The 25549-nt window shown below is 44.9% G+C and overlaps 1 protein-coding gene and 1 non-coding gene across 3 annotated transcripts in view; one reads left to right on the forward strand and one right to left on the reverse strand.

Moving 5' to 3' along the window:
* The window catches only part of MAN1A1 (mannosidase alpha class 1A member 1), a 195483-nt gene that overhangs the window by 149064 nt on the left and 20870 nt on the right, over positions 1-25549 (reverse strand). The window lies entirely within an intron of this gene.
* LOC128586990 (U6 spliceosomal RNA) lies at positions 15823-15928 on the forward strand. Its single transcript, XR_008380433.1, has one exon. It is a non-coding gene; the product is annotated as a U6 spliceosomal RNA (small nuclear RNA).

Below are 25549 nucleotides of genomic sequence, written 5' to 3' on the forward strand. Positions count from 1 at the left end.
ATTTGCTAAACCTTTAATCATACAATCTTAAATTTTTCAAAACAGACACATGAAAAATATTGAAAATATCCCTGGTTTTGTAGACAGATCTCATGAAGATTCTGGGGTTTTCATTGTCTCCCTCTAAGAAACCCATGAGTTTAAGTTCCACTTACAGCTGCCTTCTGTAGGATCTTATACAAAATCCCCTTAGTTTTTAACCCATGATCCTTGCCCCAGCTAAATGATCCAGGTCTGGTGCCTGATCCAAAGGCAGATAACTGGCCGTGATCCTCCAGGGTGAGGCACCCTGGTGTGACAGCTCTCACTAGTGATGGAGCTGGGCAACCCAACCACCTGCTCAACTTAGGGGAGTATAACTGGGAGACACTCAAGAGAGAACGTGGAGGAGAGAGAGTGATGCAGAAGCAGAAACACAAACACACAAGAAGTCTTAAAAAGCAATCCTGAGGCAGTTGAAGCAACAAAGGAAACAGAAGGCGAGAAGAGAAAAGTAAGAAACCGAGAGACAGAGATGGTACTCAGTGGTTTGCATGGTGCGTGAGGAGGACTGTATTAAGTCTGTACAGCAGCTACGGATCTGCCAACAAGGCTGCTGAAAACTGAACGCTGATGGAAAATCTGTCCTTTTTCTCTTTGCCTGCTGCAAGTGTTTGCTTACTTCCCTGTGTGTCCGTATAGAAAACCTTCTTGGGCAGCGCCTGTGGCTCAGTAGGTAGGGCACCGGCCCCATATACCAAGGGTTCAAACCCAGCCCCAGCCAGTTGAAACAACAATGACAACTGCAACAAAAAAAAAGCCAGGCGTTGTGGCGGGCGCCTGTAGTCCCAGCTACTTGGGAGGCTGAGGCAAGAGAATCGCTTAAGCCCAAGAGTTGGAGGTTGCTGTGAGCTGTGACGGCACATCACCCTACAGAGTGCAACATAGTGAGACTGTCTCAAAAAAAAAAAAAAAAAAAAAAAGAAAACCTTCTCATTTATTAAGGAGTAATGGATAAAGAACAGATCATGGGTGAAGGCACCTGAAAAACTGGATTCATGTCTGAGCTCTGCACTCTTTGATGTGATTCTAAGTAAGGCAATTAACCTCCTAGGGCCCTCTTTCTATTCCCTCAAAATGTGAACAGATAAAAAGCACCAACCTCATTGGTTGTGGTGATGATCAAATACAATAATGCATGAAAAGAGCTCAACACATTGCCTGACACTAGTGTGCAATACATTTATAATTACTTTTATTAAAAACATAAGCTTGTCAGGCGGCGCCTGTGGCTCAAAGGAGTAGGGTGCCAGCCCCACATACCGGAGGTGGTGGGTTCAAACCCAGCCCCAGCCAAAAACTGCAAAAAAAACCCCCAAAATAAAAAAATATAAGCTTGTCCTTGATCTCTGCAATCTGAAAGTGCTTTATAATTTTTCCTAGTAACATAATAGGAAGGACAAATACACATGAAACTGGGTGAATCGTTATCATCCTCAAGCTCTTCGTTAACTACACATTTAAAACTATACACAGCTATTTGGTATCCAAAAGGTAGAGAGAAAAAGGATGAAGAGTACAAAGGAGTAAGGCAATGTGGGTCGGTCTTTAGTCTGAAGGTTCACATACTGGCTGTCATGAAATCCTGCTTGTGTAGGAGTTTTGCTTGGGGGTTTGGAAAGCTGATTTGGGGAAAAGAGACGTGACCACAGGAGGCAGCAACACACAAGCAGCTTAACTGGGTGGTGCTAGGACAGGGGCGCACAAGAAGGCAAGTCTTGCATAGCCTGAGACCCTCCGGGAGGCTGCCATGCAAAAGGGGAGGCGGGTGCAGGAACTCCCAAAGCAGAGGGCTTAGGTCTAGGGCTTAAGACTAACTAGTGTCGCTCACCAGCACAGTGGAGAATTCTAGGTCAGAGAACTCCGAACGGCAGCAGCAGCCTGGGGTCTATAAAACCGCAAGCTCTATCTTATCAATGGAAAACAGATGCTACGTAGGGTTTCACACAATATGTAAAGCAAGCAGGATCTAAACGGCTAAAAATCTGCTGGTTTGGACTATTTTGAAAATAATTAGATGTGCCAGTGGCCTTTTGAGTTAACAGGCCTCAGCGTACAGTGAGGAAATAAGCAACATGGAGGCCACTGGACAGAGCCTCTTTGGCTCGTTTGTATAAGAGTTTGCTATTTGGCACTAAAGGGAACAAGCTCTGCGAGCCAGTGATACCCACGTCCCTACTGTTATCGGGGGCACAAAGAGCTGTGTCTGGTTCAGGAGTGATCTGGGGTAGGAGGTGGAACTCGCTGATCGTTAAAGCTGAAAGTGATGTGCCATCACTCTTAAAATTATACTCAGGGGTGATGCGTTGAAAAGAACTGATTTTAAAAGCCAGACAGTAATTTCCACCAAACGTTTCCTGGAATTACTTGATTGTCATATAGAAGTAACATCTTGAACTTTCAGATAAAACTCTCAACACAAAATATTTTTAGGGTCATTGAATTAACCTTCTTTCTTTCGATCTTTGGTAAAACAGAGAAAGGAAAGGAATGGACAAAGATAAAAAAAAAAAAAAACGCGCAGGAATTAATTCACAGCTTCTCCAAACCCTCACTCACCCACTGGAGAAAATTTCTTCACAGGTGCACACAGGACAGTAACCTAACCACCCTTCCTGTGCTTATAATGCTCTCCCTCTCCCTGCATCGCCACAGAGGGTCCAGAGGAGAGACCTGGGGCTGAGGCAGGGCCCTCACAGGAGCATGGGACACAGGCTGCTCCGGCGGCTGATCCCCCCAGGGGTGACCAGCCTGTGGCCACGAGACCACACTGATTTTGTGAGGATTTTTTTTGCCTATCTGTGGTATTGGATATCACAAGTGTGCATGTGGGCCTTTATATGCTAATCAGCTTTCTTCACTGTGTGCCTATTTAACGTGATCCAAGACAACTCTTATTCTTCCAATGTACAGCAGACCAAAAAAAGGCTGGACGCCCTTATGTGCTTAAACCCTTAGTTTTCTCATCCTTGCAGAAGAAGTGTAACAAAGGCACCACTGTGGGATGGGCTGCTGAGAAGGAGAGGGGCTGTCCCTGTGTGGCGATGGGGTCCCCGGGAACTCTGTGCTCCACTCTGTTGTGAACATAAAACTGCTCTGAAAAACTAAAGCTTATTTAAACACAAACAAACAAAACCAACCCCCCCAAACATTATCTCCCCCGGCAGCATGTGTAACGTGCTGAGATGAAATGTGATAATGTGGCTGAAATTTATCCACCACACACCCCTCCTCAGAGTCCTCCCAGGCTTCAGGAGCTAAACTGAGATAAGGGTACCCCCAAAAAGAGACCTTTAGCTGAGTGGCCAGAGCAATCCAGGGATAGGAGAGCAAAAGGGCAGAGCCTGGCGTGACTGCGACGGTGTGCTTACAAAGACTGCAGGCCTAAAGTCCACACAATTACATCCCACCTAACACGTGTCAGTCCAGACGCCACCTAAGCCAGTCTTGGGAATGAACCTCCCCTCACACAGTTCTTCACAGAGCCAGGGTCAAGGCCCTCCCCCAGTCACCCTCTAGCTGTCATCACCCTCCCAGCCACCACAGTTTCCAGTTTTACCTCTTATCGAATTAAAACACTCATACATCTGGTTCAAGTCACCTCTTTCAAATGCTGAAATATACTGTCCTATCTCCCTTCCCCCAAGGCTGCTGGGGTGTTACACTGACAATGACCACGTCCTGAGTACCTATTGGTGCCAAGGTGAGAATTCTAAATGGGAATACAGAGAGCTGCCAGATAGGGGAAACGCAAAGATTTCATGGGACATACTTATAAGAAAAAAATCTACTTGTTGTTTATGTGAAGCTCAAATTTAACTGAAAGTGCTAAGTGCTGTCAGTCACCCGGCAACTGAGATAAAGGGAGGGACATTTCAGTCCCTGCTCTGCCTGCACTGCCAGCTCTCTGGCCCATGCCTCTGTTCTGCCTGGGGCTCCAAAGAGGGCTGAACATTTGAAGGACCATGAACAGAGAGAATGGCCAGGTCCAGGGCAACTGGAAATGGATGGGGAATGTGCTCAAGTGAGTGAAGGCTCTGACTAAAGCCACTGTAAAAATATACTATGCTGGCTACGGGAACAACGTATGTGAGCCACAGCCCACAGCCCAGCAGTTTCCGTTGCAACTCCTAGTTCGGAGGTGCATAACGGCTATTTTTAGGTCTGTGGGCACGTGGCTTCCCACCCATCCTGCTTCCCATGGCTCAGTGAGCAACTCCGAGTCCACGTCCAGCATGAGCTGCTCCTCATGAGCTGCCACGGGTGCTGCCTTTTTGCCACATTAACAAAGTCCTTGAGATCTAAGATGTATAAAGTATTATGCACAAACTTCTCAGCAATGCTCTTTTCACTTGCGGAGTAGCAGTTTCGAGTTTTAGAGAGCATTATTCTTTTTTACAAATGAAACCGTAGGAGCTGTCATCACTTTGAGTTATAGAGTTGGAGGCTGTCGAGGAGGATGTGCATTAACTTTGTCGGCTCCTGCACTGTGCCTCTGCACCGTGAGGGGAACTTGATGTGATTTACCACCCTGAATTAACCTCTGTGAAACCCCTCTGGGGTATTAGGATCCCCGTTTTGCAGCTGAGGAAGCTGAGGCCCAGCGAAGTGCAGAGATGAGCAGGGCTGTGAAATCTCTCATTTTGACTCTCTTCACTGCACCACACCCAAGAGCCCTCACGGTTTTGTTGCTTGCAAACCTGACCCACACAGTCAGCTGGGGCCTGAGTCCTCCCGCTGCTCCACACAGAGGGCAGCGCGTTCTGGGGTCCAACAAGCCATGGTCATGCCTTGTACCAAAATAACACACCCAAATCAGGCTTGTGAGCTGGCTCAAAGAAGGAACATCACAGCATCACCTTTTTTTTTCTTGCCTGTCTTCCATCCTTCAATTCTCACGACCTTCCCTCCCTTCTAGTTCTCTGATCCGGCCTGTCCCCAGCTTTTCTATTCCTGTCCCTGAATACTCCTTGGGCAGATAAGATGCTGTCACTCTACCCAACCTGCTGTCGCTAGACTTATGGGAAACTGTAACTCCCTCTCCATGCCAAGCTGCTGACGGCACCAACACCGGATATCTCAAGCTGTGAAGCTTTCTGAGGTTGACCACCTCCGCAGCTAACCAGATTTTCTTTCCTGCCTCCATGACTCTACCTCTTTCCTGTTGCCATATATGCAAGTTGTTTGTGCCAGCGACTCAGTGCCACCTCACCACTGAGTGAATCAATATATGTATACGTGTGTGAAATCTCTTCAGATTTAGATGTCCCAATTCTCTCACAGCCTATTTTAATATACTTTCTTTTTTTAAAAAAAGAAGGTAGGGGATATATAAAGGAGTAATTATTTAATGCTATTACATATACTGTAATGGACCGCTGAGCATTATTCCTTGGTGAAAGAGTGGTTAGCAATGGCAATTTCTTCAGCAAAAGAGTCAGAATGCCTGCTAAAGTCAGTTTTCAAAGTGAGAATCCTAGTAATAACTACTTAAAGAGTACATTGTTCTGTTTCTGAGAAGTATCTCATTCTCCTAAGAAAAAGCCAGTGTCTTTAATTCTAGCTCAAAAAATCGAATCTTACGCATTTAATGGTTCTGTTCGTTTATGGCCAAATCCTGACATTATTTTATAAACTGTTGTGCTGTTACTAAATGGAGGAGGGTACAAGGCAAAAAACAAAAAAATGGAAAAGAGATACTGATTAAAGTGTAAACTCATTTCTCTAAAATATTTTAAGGGATAGAACTTTAGCATTTTTAAATTTAGAGGTTAAAAAAGGGCTTGTTCATAATTGAATATCTAGCACGTTCCATTTTGGAAAGCAGCACTACTGCTGAGAACAGTTTGGCATCAGTGGAGGGCCCATCACTCGCAGGTATTTCCTCACTGAAAATATCTGTCTTGTAGCCAGTGACTATGGTCTCTTCGTGCGGAAACTGTCACTGGGAGTTCACAAGTTGTCACTCTGCGTTCCAAGGTTCAACCTCAGGGTTTTGGTCTGTTTATTTGGCTGATTTTTAATTAACACTAAAACTACGTTCATTAGATTAGTGCAGCTGAGATCCACGTGGTCATCGTGAGGCAGCAAGTTGGCATTTGCAGGCCTTTGATGACAGCTGACCTGAGAGGGCTTTTTCAACATAGGAGGCATCAGATTATGTTGTTATGGTTGCCAATTATGAAAACATAATTAAGGATCAATGAAAACCAATTGATTTGGATTTTATAAAAATAAGCAAAAGTTATAAAAAGTTAAAAATTATACTCCCTCTTTCTTCTTCTTTTGAAAGAAACTAGCCCTAGACAGTCAAGCCCTCTTCTTCAGTTATCAAGAGCGGCAGGATGTGTTATCTTTTTTCTTTTTTTGTGTGTGTGTCTTCTAAGACTTTTTTTTCTTTAAAGCAGTTTTGAGTTTCCTGCAAAACTGAACAGAAAGTACCATATGCCCTGTACACACAAACACACGACCTCTCCACCATTAGCATCATACACCAGAGTGGCACGTTTCTTACCAATGAGGAACACATTGTGATACATCATTATTACCCAAAATGATTTACATTGGGGTTCACTCTTGGTGTAGTATATTTCATTGGTTTTCTCAAATGTATGTGTCGACCATCACAATGTCACACGCAGTACTTTCACTTTCCCCCAAATCCTCTGTGCTGTACCTCTTCATCCCTCTCTCTTCCCAACTAAGCACTGGTCTTTTTATCGTCTCCTATTTTGCCTTTTCCAGAACATCATATAATCAGAACCATATAGTATGCAGCTTTTTTAGATTGGCTTCTTTCACTTAGTCACAGTCATGTAAGGTACCTCCACATCCTTTCATGGACTGATGGTTCACTTCTTTGCTGAATAATATTCCATTGTCTGGGTATACAACAGTTTATCCATTTACCTAGTCAAAGACATCTTCGTGGGTCCAAGTTTCGGCAACTATGAATAAAGCTGTTATCAAGAGGAGAGTTGCAGGGTACAAGTGTTTCCTTTTCAAATTACAACTGGAAATCACTATGCTCTTAACTGAAGTATTACAAATTGCAACTGTGTCAATTATTATTTGAAGGTAGAATTTTAAAAATAGACAGGCACATATTATAAGGAAATTGGCTTTTTAAAAAGAACTTCTTAATGATTACTTGAAATTATCTATCATTAAAAAGTAAATGGAATATCCATTGTCATCCCTGAATCTACAATCTTATAAGATTCTGAAAGTAATCATTTTGTATAATGCAGATGATGGATTTTAAAATTATCTGAGCATAATAATAACAAAACATAAAAGCAGGTATTTTTCATATTGTTTATGAAATTTAATGTTTATATCTGAAATGCTGATTCACAAGTATAATCTTGGAGTAGCAACTAGTGATTCTACAAGTCTCAAAAACCATAATTGGGTGTCCCAAGAATTTTCTTATCTTCCTTATAAAAGAAAAAGCATTTATTGAACATTCATATGTCAGAAAGCCTGTAAAGCATTACATATCCTCTCATTCCCTTACACAAAACCTGAAAGTCAGTCTCCACATTGAGTCCCATTGCACTGACTAAGAAATCAAGAGGGTAAATAATTTTCCCAAGATCAGACTTTAGTACATGGTGGAAGTTGGCACTGAATTCAGGCTGACTCCAAAGTCAAAGATATATTGTTTTGTTTACACCGTCCTGGGCCAAACACGTGACCCATGCAATCTGCAGGAAACTTTTCTTTCCAAATAAACTTCCAAATAAATTGTCTCGTGTTGTTCGTATACATTTCTAATTCCTATCCAATTTTTCTGGGAAAGTTTAGGTTTTAGGAGTAAGACTTTGAAAAACATGACATGCAAAACCAGCTTCCAGTCCTCCTTCTTTTGAAAACCCTGCAGACACATAGAGAAATTTTAAATACAGAAGGTCCAAAAAAAAGTATACATTTTAAGAAAGGAAAACTCTGTATTAAATTTGTAATACTCAAGTCACATTTGATTTCTACAATTACAAGAGGTGCTCAATGTGACCTGTATTCATCTTTTGTTATTAGTATATATTGAGTATTACAATTTTAATAGTTTTTTTCCTTATAATATGTATACTTTTTTTGGCACCCTCCAGACATTGGTAGATTAAGGAATTGAAAATTAGAGTATCTCTTACTTCTGGTGCCTGTAAGGAAAAGTTGCCTTATATATGTTGAAAAAGAACTTTGCCCTACCGTCATCCTATCAGCTAAAAGTTTCTTCTTTTGAAAGATACTTGTTCATCTCATTTGGACATCCCACACACTCATATCATTATGTTTACTCTTGGGTTTACTGTAGATGATATTTCACCAAGAGAACACCCTAATAATTTCATTTGTGACTACTAAAAAAAGACATATTGTTCAATATACTAATTTAAATGTCAATAACACTCTAAAAATTACCCTAAATTGGCAACATCAGATTTCTTGTTAAACACATGCAAAAACTCTCTATTGTAGTTCCATTTAGACTTATATGCTACTAAGATTATGACCACATAGCAAATATTTTTTTTTTGGACTATAGGCAAAATAGTACCATCCTTAAGGCATGCACTGACATCTAACACGCCCATAGCATTACCGCCCTATAAACTGTTTTCTATGGACCGAAGATTATGTGAGATATTCTGTAAGTGGCAGCAAGTATTTCCCAAGCCTGAAAAGGCATTACTATAACCATTCTGGTAGAGCTTTAAAATCTGATAAAAACTGATTTTTTTTTCAAATGGTAAAAAGAGATGAACATCATTCATTCTACAGTTGCTGGATGGCAAGTGCCCAGCAGTGAATACATGCCAGATTCGGAGACCTGTTAGAACAGACTGCATTACTGAGTGTTAGCTTTGAGTGCAATGACTACCAATTTTGCTCAGCTGTTCCATGGCTTGAAAACCAGGCAAAGACCTGCATACATTTAAGAAGAAAAAGAAATGCTAAGATTTTCAGCAGAGGTCAAATTACTTCACAATTCAAAAAGACTACACTAACCTACAAAATAATAATAAAAATAGAAAAACATGAATATGCATTCTAGCTTTTGCAGATACCATGCATGGATTCACCCACACTCAAATCTCTTTTTCCCTTGTTTGTCCCTGGACAGAAGCTGTAACAGCCAAATGCGTACTTCCTCAGCCTGTCTACAGCTAGAGGTGGCTACGTGACAAAGTTCCAGCCACTGAGACATCTGTCAAGGTCTGTGGGTATCTTCGCTTTCCCTCATCCTTCCTCTGTGAACAAAGGTGTGACATGTGTGGACACGCTGTCGCAGGGGCTGTTCTGCTGATTTACGTGAATTAAAGCCAGGAGAACTGCGGCAGCTCGATCTGACGTTCACCCGGAACTGATGCTTTTACTAGCTGATCTGCCACCAATCACTACAGAATTTAACATTTATGTAGCTATTCTTTGGTTGTCTTTCTGAAACTTGAGTGATCAACACAAAGATGAACTTTATACCATATTCCCAATTTGGGAAAATAGACATTTTTCTCTGTAGTATTTCTTTTCCTATCCTTTGGTAGCTGAAACGACTTGGAAGGTTGACAACTGACAGTAGTAAACAATAAATAATATAATTTACCAAAGAAATTCTGGTAGCCACAGCCTCTGACCAAGCTTTAAATGACAAATTTGAGGGTTTCTGGGGGTGAGGAGTACAAATGGTTGGAAAAAAAAAGAAGTGTGTGGTCAGGGTTCCTGCATTCACTCAGAAAACAGTAATATCACAGAATAATTTGGATAGCTCTCCTCCACTTTGTTTGAAAAAAGTAAAATAATTATTTAAAATCAAATAAATTATTCAAGTAAATAACAATTATCAAAGAAAACTACATTGTATTTTTGAATAAAAACCTCAAATATTAATTAAGACATCTGTAATGTAATTTATCCACAGTACCAGTAAACCTTGAGTTACCCCAGTGATTACATCCTCTTTGGTAACAATATTAAACAGCTGTAGCTCTCTAAAAAGGGCCCTCGTTGACAAACATTTTTTTAAAACGATATTTTTACTAAGTGTGATGCTTCTGGCTAGCAAAACTAGTTGAAATGCTTAATTTTTATCTACTTTTATAGACTATCATAGCTAAGTTACATTTCTTTTTCTCAAAATTTCTTATCTTCAAATATATACACACACATATATGTGTGAAAGAACACAACTCTTTTCTTAAGGTTTTATTATAACTATACCCAATCTTATTTAAAACAGGTCAGTATTCTAGTGATCTTCCACTATCAATTTCCATATAAACTGTCTTACACCATGTGCCTTCTTGTCGTTGTTTGAACGATATTAGAATTCCATATCCTTCATTTTGGAAACAAGACTGTTGTCCCAAATAGAGAAGTATGACCTACCACTGACAGAAAATATCTCCCCAGTACTGAATATAAAATACCGTCCTTGCCTTAGGACTCTTTAACTTGATTTAAATTATCCTTATTTAAAATGCTCCTCCAAACCAGGAGAATATTTTACCTTCTACCAGGATACTCTGTCAAGATTTCCAAGGGATCTGTCTGTTCTGCCTGCTTCGTTGGTCCCATCTCAGGAAGTCACCCTCCAGCAACTAACTACTGACCTTTGAATTTTACTGACAAAGAACTGAAGTCCTAAAATCTAATGGATTGAAGAGATGGCCCACAAGTGTTCACACTGGACAATGGTGAGATGTTCTAAGGGCCTCAGCCCTGCATTGCAACAGCAGGCTCCCTACAGAACTTCCATAAGGAACCCAGCACACACCTCTGTCCGCCAGGCAGAAGGCAAATTCCCTGAGGGATTCAACTGAGCAGCAGCGTGGAATGTGTCCTAGCACTGGACTTGCCAGACCAAATTCCACTCCTACTTTTTCCTTTGTGCTTGGCTGAACCATTCCTTACCTCCACAAACATCTGAGCACCTACAGCTCCAGCTATACTCTACATCCAACTCTTACCAGTACATCCATGCGATGTATAGCTGTACATCCATGCGATGACCTTATCAATGTTACAATGTTGGTAATGCTGTAATTCTGGTTCCATTTCTACTTTTTTTCCTCCCCTTGACTTGACTTACTGTGATACTGGGCCCTGCTCAGCTCAGATCCCTGCCTACTGCGATACATGTTTCCAATATTCTTTGGAATCCAGACTCAGATCTCAACTCTACCCTCAGGACTAATAGTAACCATCTGTAAAGGAGCTGTCTTCATAGCAACATGATCCCTCTTCTTTGGGCCCCTCTAGTTACAGGTCCAGACTACCACAGTAAAATACCATTATGTAACTTACCCCAGGCAAGAAACAGTCCTGTGATGTTTGCTACTGAGCCAAGCCTGCTTACAGTTCTTTCTATAGTGTGACATATGTAAATGATGATTCACTGTAATCCAAGTCTCTCTTCCCCAGATCAACTAATTCTTGATGGATAAACTTAAGCATTTCCCCATATTTCACAGACAAAACTGTTAAGCTGTTCAGAGTTTTTCCAAAATGTCTTCAGCACAAGATTCTGAATTATAAAGTGGCAAAAGAAGATTTGGGCAACAAGTTATTTCAGAATTGAAGGAAGGCCTTAACTAGGTTTCAACGGGTTCATAGGTGGAGCTTTGGTGTGGTGCTCAAGCACACGTCCGAGTCCACAGCAAGGCCTGGCTGACGGAAGAGGTTCTCCATTCTAAACGAGATCACAGGAAACCCGCTGGACCTTGCCCAAACCTGTGAAAGATGCCAACTACATTTAGAGCGGATTCTTCTTGATCACCAAGTCTGTGAAGTAGTTATCACTGTTCTACCACTTCAGAAAGTGTGATAAAAACAAACTTGTAAAGTTTAACAAAAGATCATATTATAAAACATAGTTCTCTTGTAAACTGCTTTTCCCAGTTTCTAGCCTGATATAAAAATACAGCAGACATGACTGGAATCAAAAAATGTTCTGTTTCTTCCTTTTAAATGAAGTGCCAGGGTATATCCCATTATGCCTATGGATTCAAAGTTGAACAGAGTGATCCAAAAAGAACTGAGTGGATATCATCCTCACTGCAATTAACACTTTCCTTTTGCCCATGTTTTAAAAAGCCAAGAATTTGTTAAATACCATGAGAAAAATGTATTTTGAATCTGATCACTATCTCAAGTATTTCACTGATACTTAGCAACTGTATCAGGTAACCATGCACTCAATCGTCAACTATTTTGGAGTCACCAATGGACGGCAGCATGTCAAGTGCTCTGCTTAATCCATAATATTATACAAATGCAGGTTATTATTTTGTTTGTGTCTTGTGGACAGTAGGGGAATATGCCAGATTCTGTCCTCCTCTCCTTAGATGTCAGTCTAATCAGCTCTCTGCAACCCGAGGGATGCAGATGATAACAACTAACTCACCAATCAGAAGCCCAAATTTGGGAACACAAGAATGGAAAAAAATAGAGTTTGAATAGTTTTAATGTAGTAAAGCCTTAGCTCTAAGTCTTGAATAGACAACTCAAACAGCAAAAGTTGAGGTGGAAGTGATGGAGTGAGGGTGATGGAAAAAAGAAGTCATTCAAGAATATTCTGAAGAATATTTAAATTAGATACGCCTGCGGGATGGGAGGAAGTGAAGGCAGCAAATGCACAAACCTTACAAACATTCAAAAATAAAAATGGCAATGGCAAAAACATTGCAAGCTTTGCAAATCTTAGACTGCATGCGTGGTTGTCTTAACTATCACTGTCTTTCAACAGCAAATTCAAGTTCCCAAATTTAAATACAGTTGACCTTTGGACAGCATGAGTTTGAATGGTGCAGGTCGACTTACACATGGGTTTTCTTCTGCCTCTGCCACCCCTGAGACAGCAAAACCAACCCCTGATCTTCCTTCTCCTCCTTGGCATATTTAACATGAAGATGAGGAGGAGGAAGATCGTTATGGGGATCCACTTCTACTGAGTGAATAGTAAATATATTTTCTTTCCTTTCCCACCCCTGCCATTCCCCCAGCACAGTCTTGCTCTGTTGCCCTGGCTAGAGTACAATGGCACATTCATAGCTCACTGCAGCCTTGAACCCCTGGGCTCAGGTGATCTTCCCACCTCGGCTTCCTGAGTAGCTAAGACTACAGGTGTGCACCACCACACCCAGCTAACTTCTTATATATATATATATATATATATATATATATTGGAGGGGGTAGAGATGGGTTTTGTTATATTGCCCAGGTAGGCCTTGAATTCCTTCCCTCATCTGATTCTCCTGCCTTGGCCTCCCAAAGTGTTGGGATTACAGGCACAAACCACTGTGCCTGACTCTATATTTTCTATCCCTTATGATTTTCTTTTTTTTTTTTTTGTAGAGACAGAGTCTCACTTTATGGCCCTCGGTAGAGTGCCGTGGCCTCACACAGCTCACAGCAACCTCCAACTCATGGGCTTAAGCGATTCTCTTGCCTCAGCCTCCCGAGCAGCTGGGACTACAGGCACCCGCCACAACGCCCGGCTATTTTTTTGTTGCAGTTTGGCCGGGGCTGGGTTTGAACCCTCCGCCCTCGGCATATGGGGCCGGCGCCCTACTCACTGAGCCACAGGCGCTGCCCTATCCCTTATGATTTTCTTAATAATATTTTCTTTTCTCTAGCTTACCTTATTGTAATATATATAATAGTATATAGTAATAGTATATAATACCTATAATATATAAAATATGTGCTAGTGGAGTATTTATGCTATAAGCAAGGCTTTCAGCCAATAATGGACTATTAGTAATTAAGTTTTGGGGAAGTCAAAAGTTATACACAGACTTTTGACTGGGGTAGAGGTCAGTTGGGTGCCCCAACTATACTTATCAAAGGTCAAATATAATTTCTTCCCTTATCATCTCCAGATGAAGGCTCGCTGGAAAATTAGAATCCTGCTCAATTTTCACAGGAAGACTATTTCTTACCCCTAATGATGCATTCCAAAGGTTAAGCACACTCTTTTCCTGTGGTATTTCTGCTACATATAAAAATAGACAAGTAGATAAACAGAGTAAGTTGTTTTTTTCTAATTACCAGAAAACGTTTTTTTTACTTTTTCATTTTATTGTAGAACTCAGAGTGCTATGATTTTCAGTCCTGAATATCCTCAGTGTTAAAAGTCACTAATAATATATGAATATTTTATTTGCAAATACATTTGGTACAAAAATCATTAAAGACCACTGTTTTAAAACAAGGTTTCTTAACCTAGGCACTACTGACATTGAGTTGGATAATCCTTTATTATCTGGGGGTAGACTTGTGCATTGTAAGATGCTTACCAGCATCCCTGCCCTCCACATACCAGCTGCCCTCACCCCACCCCTATAGACACAACAACCATTATGTCCAGACATCACCAAAGATACCCTGGTGGGGCAAAATAGCCTAGTTGAGAAACAATGGTTAAGGCAAACTGTTCAATTAAAACAATTTCAGTATTTCTACAGCACTCTGTACTAGTCACAATTCTAAGCACTTTACAAATATTGATATATTTAATTTAATCCTTAATTGTAACTCTATAAGGTAAGGCCTATATTTATGCATAAGAAAACTGAAGAACAAGGAGGTTATGTCACTCGCCCAAAGTCATTGGACACACGTGGCAAAGAGAGAAATCATATCCTGGGAGTCTGGCTCTAGAGTTTGTGTTCCTAACTTCTACACTATACCTGCTAACCCGTAGGGAGAATAAACACAAAACAGGATTCTTTTTCATTCAAGAGTTTTAGTAGCCTTTTAACACTGGGCACTTTACCCCCACTGAACACAGAATACTCATTTAAAAAATAGGAATAGTGGCTCGGCCCCTGTGGCTCAAGCAGCTAAAGCACCAGCCACATACACCTGAGCTGGTGGGTTCGAATCTAGCCCGGGCCTGCCAAACAACAATGATGGCTGCAAACAAAAAATAGCCAGGGCGTTGTGGCAGGCGCCTGTGGTCCCAGCTACTTGGGAGGCTGAGGCAAGAGAATCGCGTAAGCCCAGGAGTTGGAGGTTGCTGTGAGGGTGATGTTACAGCACTTTATCCAGGACCATGGCTTGAGGCTCTGTCTTAAAAAAAAAAAAAAGGAACAGTAATGTGATTAAAACAAGATACTTTATCAAAGGTTTCAACAAAAATCCTAAGAAAGAATGAAATAGTCTTCCTATTCATCAATACTCCTTACATGTGGATACAACATCTCTGCTTTCCCTCTGATATCTGCACACAGTACAAGTCGCTACACAAAGAACTGACTGTGCTACTATAATATACACCCAACTTTTTTTGATCTGGGGTATTCCTACGGGTAACTTAAGGCACAAAACAGATCTTGAATAATAGTTTCTGCTTATTGAACACACAATTTATCAATGGCAGTTGAGTACCAGCATGCCAGTGACTGTGCTTGGCTTCACACCATACACATCACAGTAACCAAAAGCAGTAAAGTAGAAAAAATGACCACTCCAGAAAAAACAAACAAACAAAAAACTAAAACGTTCATGGCCTAATCCTTGGACCTGTGAATATGTTCTCTCACACAAAAAGAGATTTGGCAGATATAATGAAAGCTACTTAAGGCTAATTAAGATGATTAAAATAGAGATTAGCCTAGATTATCTGGGGGGGAGGGGGGCAATCTAATCAAGTGAGTCCTTAAACGCAGAGAACATTCTTCAGCAGGGAGCAGGAGAAATGCAGCAGGAGGAAAAGTCAGAGAGATTCCACTGAACGGGACTTGAGGGGAAATTGCTGGCTTGAAAAAAGGAGGGGGCATGCTCCATTCAGCAGCATTTATATGAAAACTGAAAAGATACAGCAAAGATTAGCAGGCCCCTCCATGAGGAACACAGGCAAATGCAGCAAGTGTTTCAGATCTTTAAGAGAGTAGTACATAGTGACCATAGTTAATAATAATGCAGTGTATCCTTTGAAAATTACTAAGAGTAAATTTTAAGTGTCTTTACCACAAAAAGAAAATGTAAGGTAATGGATATGTCAATTAGCTGGATTTAGCCATTCCATAATGGATACATATTTCAAAACACCATGATATATGCCGTATTATATATATATATATAATTTTTATTTGTCTGAATGAATAAAAGAAAAGAAAATGGAGGGGGCAATGGTAACAAGGAATGTAGGTGACCTTGACGAGCTGATAGCTACCAAGGAAATGGGGACTTCAGTTTTACAAATGGGGACTCAACTGTCAACAACCGGAATGAGCTTGCCAGCAGAGTCTTCCCCCAGAGCCTCCAGTTAGGAGCCTGGGCCAGCTGACATCCCATTTTTGCTCTTATGAGACTACATGCAGAGAAACTCAACAAGCCCACTTTGACTTTGACCCACAGAACCGGGAGATATTAATTTGTATTGTTTGAAGCCACTGTGTGTGTGATAATTTGTTACAACAGTGAAAGGAAACTAACACACCACACAACATGCCCAGGACAAGGTAGAACAGCAATTTAATCACTGCCACACCACGAATTACCAAGAAGCAGAAGAGGGGTTTAGACATAGGATCTTTCAAACCTCCAAACTATTTTCTTAAATAATCTATCTGAATAGGTTTCTTAACGCACAAATAATAGTTCTGCATCCATTCACTCACTGGCTCCTAACAAAAGCCATGAAAGGCAATCATCACTTAGATGAAAGGCAGAGGCCCGAAGGCACCCGGACACAGGGCTGGACTGTTAATAAAGTGGCAAAGCCATGTGCTCTTTCATCTCACTGCCTTTGCATGTGCTACCTTTAACAGTAAGAATGTAATAAATATAGAGGTTTAAACAAAGCAAGTCATAAAAATACAGAGAGGGAAATAGTGTTCTGCTGTCAGGGGACAGGAATTTGTGGAACAGATTAAGAATTTAATTGAATCTTGATAGACAGGTAAGACTTTTGAAGATAAATGTAAGTCTGATTATTTTGTAAATTTGGAATCAAGTTCGTGTGTGTGTCTTAATTGATTATCATTAAAGTTAAGTGCTCAGACCTCATCACATTATGAAGAAGCAATATGGTAGGTTGTTAAATGGTGACCATCTCAGGGCAGTTAAGTTTGGTTCTTGAACTGATAATTGGCAGGCATGTGTGTATAACACTTAATGGAATGATATAAAGATGCTACTTTTGGTAAATTATCATTTTAAGAAGGAAATATTTTCCATAGTGAAAATATAACAGAACCCCAAATAATCTGCCCCCTGACAAGTAGGCCTACAATAGAGATATCTGCAGTGAGACAAATAGAGCAAACTTATGTCTGGAAGCAGCAGAGATGCTGGAAGACCTCTGTGCAGCCAGGCAGCCCTCTCCTCTCCGTCACTTGGGAGGCTCTGTGCCACGGCTACATTTGAACTAAAAATCAATACTCCACCCCTAGCCATAGCTGATTAGATACTAAACTAAAGCTGGGTCAAATGTTCCATTCTGTGAATTTGGAATTTAGCCTTGGAGATGCTTATTAGAAACTATTAGTGCTTAAACTCACTGGCCATGTAAATAACTGGACTGATGCAGAGAGAGCTTGTCTGCAGAGGAAATAAAGCAGGTGTGTCTAGAGACAAAAGGCCAGGATAAGCAATGAAGAGCAGTCTTGGATCCTGGTGCCCTACAGATGTGTAGTTCCAGGCCCTGTGACGTCTCACTGCCCTTCTAGACCTAGATCTATGAGATAGCCTCTTTCATCTTACAATAAATTCCTCCTCTGTCCCCATGTCTTTAACCTGAATCAGTCAGATTTACATTCTTACAAACAAATGAACCCTGTATCACATTCTCAGAAAAAGACCTGGGGGACCGTATGTCCTCCCTCTGTTCCAAACACCTATGAAAACTCCAAGGTTAGCTCAATCTACTTGTCTGCCTTCTCCAAATACAGCAGCCTGTCTGACTCCTACTAAGGAATCAAACTAGTGAGCAGAGGGGGCCAGCTCAAGCCCATGGCTAACAGTCCCAACTGTGAACTTCTGCTTCTCTACTTAGTCTCCCTACTTTGTCACCTACAGCTACCCTACCTCCCCATTCCTGCCACAGTGACCCTTTGTCACCTACAGCTACCCTACCTCCCCATTCCTGCCAGTGACCCTTTGTCACCTACAGCTACCCTACCTCCCCATTCCTGCCACAGTGACCCTTTGTCACCTACAGCTACCCTACCTCCCCATTCCTGCCAGTGACCCTTTGTCACCTACAGCTACCCTACCTCCCCATTCCTGCCAGTGACTCTTTGTCACCTACAGCTACCCTACCTCCCCATTCCTGCCAGTGACCTTTTGTCACCTACAGCTACCCTACCTCCCCATTCCTGCCAGTGACCCTTTGTCACCTACAGCTACCCTACCTCCCCATTCCTGCCACAGTGACCCTTTGTCACCTACAGCTACCCTACCTCCCCATTCCTGCCACAGTGACCCTTTGTCACCTACAGCTACCCTACCTCCCCATTCCTGCCACAGTGACCCTTTGTCACCTACAGCTACCCTACCTCCCCATTCCTGCCACAGTGACCCTTTGTCACCTACAGCTACCCTACCTCCCCAATCCTGCCACAGTGACCCTTTGTCACCTACAGCTACCCTACCTCCCCATTCCTGCCACAGTGACCCTTTGTCACCTACAGCTACCCTACCTCCCCATTCCTGCCAGTGACCTTTTGTCACCTACAGCTACCCTACCTCCCCATTCCTGCCAGTGACCCTTTGTCACCTACAGCTACCCTACCTCCCCATTCCTGCCAGTGACCCTTTGTCACCTACAGCTACCCTACCTCCCCATTCCTGCCAGTGACCCTTTGTCACCTACAGCTACCCTACCTCCGCATTCCTGCCAATGACCCTTTGTCACCTACAGCTACCCTACCTCCCCAATCCTCCCACAGTGACCCTTTGTCACCTACAGCTACCCTACCTCCCCATTCCTGCCACAGTGACCCTTTGTCACCTACAGCTACCCTACCTCCCCATTCCTGCCACAGTGACCCTTTGTCACCTACAGCTACCCTACCTCCCCATTCCTGACACAGTGACCCTTTGTCACCTACAGCTACCCTACCTCCCCAATCCTCCCACAGTGACCCTTTGTCACCTACAGCTACCCTACCTCCCCATTCCTGCCACAGTGACCCTTTGTCACCTACAGCTACACTACCTCCCCATTCCTGCCAGTGACCCTTTGTCACCTACAGCTACCCTACCTCCCCATTCCTGCCAATGACCCTTTGTCACCTACAGCTACCCTACCTCCCCAATCCTCCCACAGTGACCCTTTGTCACCTACAGCTACCCTACCTCCCCATTCCTGCCACAGTGACCCTTTGTCACCTACAGCTACCCTACCTCCCCATTCCTGCCACAGTGACCCTTTGTCACCTACAGCTACCCTACCTCCCCATTCCTGACACAGTGACGCTTTGTCACCTACAGCTACCCTACCTCCCCATTCCTGCCACAGTGACCCTTTGTCACCTACAGCTACCCTACCTCCCCATTCCTGCCAATGACCCTTTGTCACCTACAGCTACCCTACCTCCCCAATCCTCCCACAGTGACCCTTTGTCACCTACAGCTACCCTACCTCCCCATTCCTGCCAGTGACCCTTTGTCACCTACAGCTACCCTACCTCCCCATTCCTGCCACAGTGACCCTTTGTCACCTACAGCTACCCTACCTCCCCATTCCTGCCAGTGACCCTTTGTCACCTACAGCTACCCTACCTCCCCATTCCTGCCACAGTGACGCTTTGTCACCTACAGCTACCCTACCTCCCCATTCCTGCCACAGTGACCCTTTGTCACCTACAGCTACCCCACCTCCCCATTCCTGCCACAGTGATGCTTTGTCACCTACAGCTACCCTACCTCCCCATTCCTGCCAGTGACCCTTTGTCACCTACAGCTACCCTACCTCCCCATTCCTGCCAGTGACCCTTTGTCACCTACAGCTACCCTACCTCCCCATTCCTGCCAGTGACCCTTTGTCACCTACAGCTACCCTACCTCCCCATTCCTGCCAGTGACCCTTTGTCACCTACAGCTACCCTACCTCCCCATTCCTGCCACAGTGACCCTTTGTCACCTACAGCTACCCTACCTCCCCATTCCTGCCAATGACCCTTTGTCACCTACAGCTACCCTACCTCCCCATTCCTGCCAATGACCCTTTGTCACCTACAGCTACCCTACCTCCCCATTCCTGCCAGTGACCCTTTGTCACCTACAGCTACCCTACCTCCCCATTCCTGCCAATGACCCTTTGTCACCTACAGCTACCCTACCTCCCCATTCCTGCCAGTGACCCTTTGTCACCTACAGCTACCCTACCTCCCCATTCCTGCCACAGTGACCCTTTGTCACCTACAGCTACCCTACCTCCCCATTCCTGCCAGTGACCCTTTGTCACCTACAGCTACCCTACCTCCCCATTCCTGCCAGTGACCCTTTGTCACCTACAGCTACCCCACCTCCCCATTCCTGCCACAGTGACGCTTTGTCACCTACAGCTACCCCACCTCCCCATTCCTGCCACAGTGACCCTTTGTCACCTACAGCTACCCCACCTCCCCATTCCTGCCACAGTGACGCTTTGTCACCTACAGCTACCCTACCTCCCCATTCCTGCCAGTGACCCTTTGTCACCTACAGCTACCCTACCTCCCCATTCCTGCCAGTGACCCTTTGTCACCTACAGCTACCCTACCTCCCCATTCCTGCCACAGTGACCCTTTGTCACCTACAGCTACCCTACCTCCCCATTCCTGCCACAGTGACGCTTTGTCACCTACAGCTACCCTACCTCCCCATTCCTGCCACAGTGACCCTTTGTCACCTACAGCTACCCTACCTCCCCATTCCTGCCACAGTGACCCTTTGTCACCTACAGCTACCCTACCTCCCCATTCCTGCCAGTGACCCTTTGTCACCTACAGCTACCCTACCTCCCCATTCCTGCCAGTGACCCTTTGTCACCTACAGCTACCCTACCTCCCCATTCCTGCCACAGTGACCCTTTGTCACCTACAGCTACCCTACCTCCCCATTCCTGCCAGTGACCCTCTGTCACCTACAGCTACCCTACCTCCCCATTCCTGCCAGTGACCCTCTGTCACCTACAGCTACCCTACCTCCCCATTCCTGCCAGTGACCCTTTGTCACCTACAGCTACCCTACCTCCCCATTCCTGCCAGTGACCCTTTGTCACCTACAGCTACCCTACCTCCCCATTCCTGCCACAGTGACCCTTTGTCACCTACAGCTACCCTACCTCCCCATTCCTGCCACAGTGACGCTTTGTCACCTACAGCTACCCTACCTCCCCATTCCTGCCACAGTGACCCTTTGTCACCTACAGCTACCCTACCTCCCCATTCCTTCCAGTGACCCTTTGTCACCTACAGCTACCCTACCTCCCCATTCCTGCCACAGTGACCCTTTGTCACCTACAGCTACCCTACCTCCCCATTCCTGCCAGTGACCCTTTGTCACCTACAGCTACCCTACCTCCCCATTCCTGCCAGTGACCCTTTGTCACCTACAGCTACCCTACCTCCCCATTCCTGCCAGTGACCCTTTGTCACCTACAGCTACCCTACCTCCCCATTCCTGCCAGTGACCCTTTGTCACCTACAGCTACCCTACCTCCCCATTCCTGCCACAGTGACCCTTTGCCACCATCAGCTACCCTACCTCCCCATTCCTGCCAGTGACCCTTTGTCACCTACAGCTACCCTACCTCCCCATTCCTGCCAGTGACCCTTTGTCACCTACAGCTACCCTACCTCCCCATTCCTGCCAGTGACCCTTTGTCACCTACAGCTACCCTACCTCCCCATTCCTGCCAGTGACCCTCTGTCACCTACAGCTACCCTACCTCCCCATTCTTGCCAGTGACCCTTTGTCACCTACAGCTACCCTACCTCCCCATTCCTGCCAGTGACCCTTTGTCACCTACAGCTACCCTACCTCCCCATTCCTGCCAGTGACCCTTTGTCACCTACAGCTACCCTACCTCCCCATTCCTGCCACAGTGACGCTTTGTCACCTACAGCTACCCTACCTCCCCATTCCTGCCACAGTGACCCTTTGTCACCTACAGCTACCCTACCTCCCCATTCCTTCCAGTGACCCTTTGTCACCTACAGCTACCCTACCTCCCCATTCCTGCCACAGTGACCCTTTGTCACCTACAGCTACCCTACCTCCCCATTCCTGCCAGTGACCCTTTGTCACCTACAGCTACCCTACCTCCCCATTCCTGCCAGTGACCCTTTGTCACCTACAGCTACCCTACCTCCCCATTCCTGCCAGTGACCCTTTGTCACCTACAGCTACCCTACCTCCCCATTCCTGCCAGTGACCCTTTGTCACCTACAGCTACCCTACCTCCCCATTCCTGCCACAGTGACCCTTTGCCACCATCAGCTACCCTACCTCCCCATTCCTGCCAGTGACCCTTTGTCACCTACAGCTACCCTACCTCCCCATTCCTGCCAGTGACCCTTTGTCACCTACAGCTACCCTACCTCCCCATTCCTGCCAGTGACCCTTTGTCACCTACAGCTACCCTACCTCCCCATTCCTTCCAGTGACCCTTTGTCACCTACACCTACCCTACCTCCCTATTCCTGCCACAGTGACCCTTTGCCACCATCAGCTACCCTACCTCCCCATTCCTGCCAGTGACCCTTTGTCACCTACAGCTACCCTACCTCCCCATTCCTGCCAGTGACCCTTTGTCACCTACAGCTACCCTACCTCCCCATTCCTGCCAGTGACCCTTTGTCACCTACAGCTACCCTACCTCCCCATTCCTGCCACAGTGACCCTTTGTCACCTACAGCTACCCTACCTCCCCATTCCTGCCACAGTGACGCTTTGTCACCTACAGCTACCCTACCTCCCCATTCCTGCCACAGTGACCCTTTGTCACCTACAGCTACCCTACCTCCCCATTCCTGCCAGTGACCCTTTGTCACCTACAGCTACCCTACCTCCCCATTCCTGCCACAGTGACCCTTTGTCACCTACAGCTACCCTACCTCCCCATTCCTGCCAGTGACCCTTTGTCACCTACAGCTACCCTACCTCCCCATTCCTGCCAGTGACCCTTTGTCACCTACAGCTACCCTACCTCTCCATTCCTGCCAGTGACCCTTTGTCACCTACAGCTACTCTACCTCCCCATTCCTGCCAGTGACCCTTTGTCACCTACAGCTACCCTACCTCCCCATTCCTGCCACAGTGACCCTTTGCCACCATCAGCTACCCTACCTCCCCATTCCTGCCAGTGACCCTTTGTCACCTACAGCTACCCTACCTCCCCATTCCTGCCACAGTGACCTTTGTCACCTACAGCTACCCTACCTCCCCATTCCTGCCAATGACCCTTTGTCACCTACAGCTACCCTACCTCCCCATTCCTGCCAGTGACCTTTGTCACCTACAGCTACCCTACCTCCCCAATCCTCCCACAGTGACCCTTTGTCACCTTCAGTTACCCTACCTCCCCATTCCTGCCACAGTGACCTTTGTCACCTACAGCTACCCTACCTCCCCATTCCTGCCAGTGACGCTTTGTCACCTACAGCTACCCTACCTCCCCATTCCTGCCACAGTGACCCTTTGTCACCTACAGCTACCCTACCTCCCCATTCCTGCCAGTGACCCTTTGTCACCTACAGCTACCCTACCTCCCCATTCCTGCCAGTGACACTTTGTCACCTACAGCTACCCTACCTCCCCATTCCTGCCACAGTGACCCTTTGTCACCTACAGCTACCCTACCTCCCCATTCCTGCCAGTGACCCTTTGTCACCTACAGCTACCCTACCTCCCCATTCCTGCCAGTGACGCTTTGTCACCTACAGCTACCCTACCTCCCCATTCCTGCCAGTGACCTTCTCTGAAAGAGTGGTCCGAGCACATCCTCACCACCAGTGCTATACTGTCCCCACCCCTATACTGTGGAAGCTGCCCCAGGAGGGTCACCTTCACCACCACTGCTATACTTTCCCCACCCCTATGCTGTGGAAGCTGCTTCAACCTGCTTGTTACCAAATCCACAGAGCCTGTCTCAGTCCTCTCCTGCCTCTCAGCAGCACTTGACACTGTTAACTGCGACACACCCCTTAAATTATTCAATATCTAACAGTGGTCCAGGGTGCCCCACTCCTCTGCCAGCCTCTTCCTGCATCTCTGACTGCTGCTTCTGTCACTTCCTAGTCTGCACATCCCCTAAATGTTGATGCTCCTCAGGATTCTTGGCTCTTGTCCCTTCTTGCAGGATAGTCTATCCCTGGTTTGATGGTCTCAAGATCCATGCGTCTAGTGTAGACCTCTGTGTGCAGTGTTTGCTGTACAGGTCCCACTGCCCAGGAAAGGCCTTCTCCATCGGGTTATCTTTCTCCTCTAATACCCCAAACCATCCATCTCTCCCTCCACCCCTCTCCTCTACCTGGGATCCCAACCCATCACCCAATCCGTGTCCAAACCAGGAACAGCAGCACCATCTTTCCCTCTAGGTCCTCCCACACTCTCTATAATTTAGTGCTCACAAAGTTCTATACACATTTTATTTTTAAATATCTCTAGGATCTGTTCACTTTCTCTATCTCCATCACCTCTCATGTAGATTCCTGGTGCTTTTAACATACATCCCTGAGTCTAGGCTTATCTGAAAATGCAAATTTGATACTAGATCCTTAACTTAACCCCCTCTGCCGCACAGGTACCTGATGACCTCAGGATAACGTCTACTCTCCTGGCCAGACCCCTTCTGGGCCTCATTCAGTGGCCCAACCACTTCCTAGCACTCTCTTGTTTCTCAGCAGGCTACCCTGGTCCAGTCCCCAGAGCCCTCGCATATTCCATCCCCAGGCTGGAGCACACTTCATCTTACTGCAACTGGACTATTTCCCCTCATCCTCTATACTTTACCCCCTTTAGAAAGTGTTCTTGGACCCACCAAACCCATCAGAGTGACATATTCTGCCACACACACCCAGGCACCCTCCACTCTCCTCCCGGGGCACTGTCACACTCCTTTGGGTGCCATGTGGGCAGGGGTCACATTTGTCTTGCTTCACAGTCATCTCCACCGTGCCCTGCACAGAGTGGTACTTGTGGAAGGAATATTACTGGGAATGATTCTTAATCTCATTCATTAATGGAAAATAACATTAAAATTCTTTTTAAAAACCATTTGGGTGTGAATGACTGCTGTATCACCCTATCTGCAGATACATTAGAAAGAATTATACTGTCTTGATCTCTCAGACACGGCCTTTGTGTCAGGTCTACACAAAACTCAAGTCAACTGAGCAACAATGTTTTCCTTTGACTCACTAAATCTCTTCTGGTGATAGACTTCACTGTGATTTTAAAATTCAGATTTCATTTGTGTTTATATGGTCGTTACTCCATGGAACCTCTAGCTTAAAAATTAAATAATTGTAAGATTACGTATTCTAAAATGTAAGAGTTAGGGATGCCCCCA

Source organism: Nycticebus coucang, chromosome 5, assembly GCF_027406575.1.
Source record: "Nycticebus coucang isolate mNycCou1 chromosome 5, mNycCou1.pri, whole genome shotgun sequence".
NCBI classification, from domain to species: Eukaryota; Metazoa; Chordata; class Mammalia; order Primates; family Lorisidae; genus Nycticebus; species Nycticebus coucang.